Source organism: Rhodamnia argentea, chromosome 2 (genome assembly GCF_020921035.1).
Source record: "Rhodamnia argentea isolate NSW1041297 chromosome 2, ASM2092103v1, whole genome shotgun sequence".
Taxonomy (NCBI): Eukaryota; Viridiplantae; Streptophyta; class Magnoliopsida; order Myrtales; family Myrtaceae; genus Rhodamnia; species Rhodamnia argentea.
Window position 1 is genome coordinate 10,727,433 of NC_063151.1, and position 4,988 is coordinate 10,732,420.

The window sequence follows — 4,988 nt, forward strand, 5'->3', positions numbered from 1 at the left end:
GGGTGTTATGCCATGACTATAGTTGGATCCTTGAGCATGAATTGATCAATGGAAAGACCATTGGCATATGTTTTGATGAGATAACGAGATTGGTCAATGGATAGACCATTGGTATGTATTTTTGATGAGATTGATCATAGGGCTAGACCATTGACATGTACTTTGATGTTATGATTTGAAATGGATACTTTTGCGATGAATATATTATGTTATGGTAATGTATAACTTGTTTTTGTCCAAGGATTTGATATGATCCGAGTTTAGTGTAAATGTGTTATATTTTATGTATTAAATATGCACAGTGATTGTTCGATCCGTTTATAAGAAATGTATTACTTACTTAGCCATGTTAGCTTACCCCATTCATTCCAACCATTTCCAGGTTTCTTGGTTAGTGGCCGATAGAACAAGGGCGTTATCGACGGGGACTTTTGAGAGTTGTATTTTGGATAGTTTGAAGCTATGTCCTTCAGATAGAAGGACGACCATATCATTTCTCTTTTTTATTATTAGGAATCGGGATGTGACACTAAGGGGGTGCATGAAATCCATCTAGAAACAAAATTTCTGTTACAAACTTATTTTTAGAACGGAAACTTGTTTGGTAACGTAATTCTATTTTTCTATTTCTAAAACAAAAAGTTATTTCAAAAATAGATTTGAAAAAGAAATGAGAAACAAAAATTTTCTACTTTTTCGAGAAACAAGAATAGAAATCTCACTTTTTCTCAAACACCCACCACCGCCGCCACCACTCGCCGGCCGCCGGTCACTAGTCGCAAGCCGCCGCCCGCCCCCCGCCGTCGACCGACCGACACATTTTTAAGAAGTAGAAATTTTATGTCGTTATCAAACACATTTTTTTGCTCAGAAACTCATCTAGAAACAGAAATAGAAAAAAACTATTTCTAGCCGTAAATCTATTTCTGAAACATAATGGTTATCATTCACCCCCTAAGAGTCTCAGTCCCATGTGTATGCATATGTCACATCCTAATCATTCCTACGAGAACGGGAACAATGACACGGTTGTCCTTTCATCCAAAGAACATAGCCTCGATATAACCAAAACTTTACTCGATATCAAAATATACATCCATATGCATATATTTGGCAAAAATTTATTGGGTTACAATACTAGAGTTTTCTATCGATCATCAAAAGATAAGCTCAAATAGCTATATACAACTCATACCAAAATCCTCACTATAAAAAAATGCTATCTTGCTATGCGAACACTCTTGCCTTGCTTACGACTTTGTCAAGAACCTAAAAAGCAAGTAAGACGAATGGAATGAGCAAACTACGATCCAGTGAATAAAATATTTCTTCTAAGCGGATCGAACAATCACTATGCACATTTACAAAACATAACTCATTTATTCCAAACTCGGTATTTAACATACCTTTAAGACCAAAATGAGTTATATATTTTTTCGACACAATATATTCATAGCAAAAGTATTCATTTTAATCAATAATATCGAAACGAAAATCAATGGTCCAGCCTACGAATCAATTTCATCAAAAACACATGTCTATAGTCCATCCATTGACCAATTTCAAGCTCAAGTATCTAACCATGGTCACGTATAATGCTTCGAGACAAAGGCGACCAAGATTCCTCCCTTGACTAGGTCTCTATTTATGTTGCCAAGAATCGCTCCATAGGGATATCCTAAAACTAGTATGCACATACCCACAAATCCCTCAACCAAGTTCATAGTGATACTAAGCACCACACCCACATCCTCCAATATCCACATAGCCAATCCATAGTATATAATACAAATCAGTTAGATAAACCAAAACATATAACTTTTCCGATTCAACATATCAAAGCATCTTTCATAAATCACATTCATAAGTCATGAACTTTTCGCGATTCTTTTATAAAAATTTTCACAATTCATGTGCAGGCAATCGGCTCAAACTACAATCAAAAGATAACATTCTATTTTAAATAGACAAAATGGCTGTAAATGATTGATCTTGTTTTATGCAACAAAAATGTTGTTCCTTAACTTATAACATATTTACTACTTATCATTTTCACAGTATGAGCTTGCAAATACAAAGAAAAAATAGTACTACCCACTTGGAAAAGCTGAAAACCAATCTACGATGGTTACTTGGGTCGAAAAAATCGAATTCATAACTATTAATAAAAAAATGGCATCAAGAATTGAGTAAAATAATATTCTAATGAGTGATGCGACTAAACTAAGCCTATTCGTTGATAAAATGAGACCTACGCGCTAACGAAAAGCTTGCATATAGCAGCAACCCATCACCGTCTGCTATGGATAGCTTGCGCACTAAACTCCTTAAGGGCATAACTCCCTCCATCGACTCATTTCAAGTAAACTTATAGTCCATGGGAATCTCTTTCAGTATATTACAAAACCCCTAAATGTGCCGACCCAAATACTAGTTGGAAACTATCGAAAATAGGTCAAGAAGTTATCGTTCGCACACTGTTCAGCATGCGTATCCGACTCCAAAATTCCTTTCGGGAAAACCATAAGTCCAAATCAATATTCATCAAATCCATGGTTCCGCAACACCCTAAACGTTCCATTACACACACACGTAGCTCAATAATCCCTAATTGAATGTAGCAACTTAGAATCAACCTAACTTCGAATTTCAAACCCTATGTTCGAAATTTCCTTTGATTAGACTAATAAAGACTTTGTTTACTTACCTAGAGCATTGAGAAACAACATTTATTAAGCTGCAGATTAGGAACGTGCAAAGGATCCCTCTCTCTCTCTCTTCTTAGACGAGCAACATTTTTCTTCTTTGTTTATGTCATTGCTTCAATGCTTCATTTGCTGAAGAAGAAGTGAATGGGTTGTGGCTTGGGCTTGGGTTTAAGAAAATTGGGCCAGCTAGACTTATTTATTATAATCTACCATCCTTACAAAAATTTCATCCTCAAAATTTAAACATACCTTAATAAACAAACAAGTGAGGCTACTCTCGCCTTGCCTCTTCCTTGAGCTCCTAAGTGGCCTCCCTCTCAATGTGGTTTTGCCATTGAATCTTTACGTAAGCGATAGTTTGTTCTCGTAACACCCGATCCTTTTTATCGATGAGCCGAGTAGGCTGCTCCTCATATGTCAAGTTCTTCCTTAATCTCAATTGTGTAAAATCTAATACATGATTAGAACTTAGCACATATCTCTATAATAAGAACACATGAAACACATTATTTTTGGAGTATAAGCTTAAAAACATAAAGAAGAAATAATACTTTTTCCATTCGCACGGGTACTATTCATCCAGATGCTTTCTAGCCCCTATTCATGTACTACTATTCACTGATTTGGATTTCGGTGATTCCAGGGGACCAACCGTTGGTTTGTGCTAATTTTTGGCCTCCAAAGTCGCAATAGCCCCTTCTATACTCCTACCGTTGGGATCTTGGAAAGGAGCAATCCCTCGGCTTGTATGGTAGATCTACGGTAGGTTTTCCATGGCTAGCCCTTACGTTAAATCTACAACTACGGGACCTCCCCTCCCGCAATAGCCCGCTACTAATGCAAGGGCTCAACCCCAAGGTTGTCTTACGACCTTCCTATGGCCTGCCGGTGCCCATGAAGAAGCTGGTGGAGATGTATCCATCTCGGGATTCCATGAAACTCCCATCGAGGAGGCTGCTGGTGCAACAAAAGGGAAAATTGGCAATTGTTGTAGATAGAAATGGGAATTCGGTGGTTGAAGTTGGGACTTCGAAGGCATCTCGACTAGGAAGGCGCGAGAGAAGCCGAAGCGGGGTATCCTCCAAACCGCCTCGGGCTACTTGAGATTCTGGTGCAGTAGAACACTAGACGTAGCTGATTCAGCAATCTTGGTCCGTAGTAGCCCGTGCGGCCACTAAAGGGTATGAACTTACTTACATCCCTCCGTCTATTATTGATAATGAGATTATAATTGATATCTTGGAGGAAATCCTTGGGGCGACCGACCCAAGATGGAGTGAGTACCTCGTGGGGTACTATATTGGGAAAAAGCTCCCCTTTAAGCTTCTTGAATCGATCACGAAGTAGATTTGGGGGAATCACTTGACGGAAGTCATGGCTAATGACGAGGGATTCTACTTCTTCCTTTTGCCGGATAAAGAAATTTGTCGTAAGATTGTCGATAATGGCCCCTTAACCATCGCCAAAGTACCGCTCATTCTTCGGCAATGGCAGCCCTTCATGGATTTAAAGCGTAATCAACATGATACCCCGCCAATTTAGGCTTGCTAGCGGAATATTCCCTATGACCCGTGGTCGGCCCCTAAAATTAGTACTATTGCCGGTGTGATTGGCAAGCCACTACATGTGGATTCTCAAACGGAGAGTATGAAGAGGATCTCTTATGCTTGAGTCTGCATCTAAATCAAGGCCAATTAGGCCATTCAAAAATTTGTTCGGATATGACTAAATGGTGATATTCGTGCGGTGAAAGTGGACTATGAATGGATACCCTCATCTTGTGCTAGTTGTGGCATCTTTGGCCCCAATTGCTCCCTAGCCATGCAGATCCGACTGTCCCACTGGATGCACAACCCGCTAGTGCAAACTTGGCTACCTCACCTATTGCTTTACCGATCAATGAAGACCCCGGCGGTCCCACCGGTTACCTTACCCCCTTGCAAGAGCCCCCTAAACCAAAAGAGAGATGGGAGGAAGTCTGCTACAAGAAGGGCCAAAAACCCGCCATGAGTTCTGGCTATAAGGTATCGGTTGCTACCGATTCTTCGATTACTTTGCTAGTAACAAAACATGTTATCCCCGATGCTCTTGTACATCCCAATGTGGGCTATAAACAAGGACCGTTGATAGCTAATAGTGCTAACCCCACGACCCAAGAAGTAGCGAGATCCAATATGCCTCCAGCGGATATTCGGCGAGCAGTGGTGTTATCCTCGGAGTCGGAGGATGAAGTGGAGGTGGAGGCCGGCGACATAGGTAGCGAGGAGGAGGATGACCTCT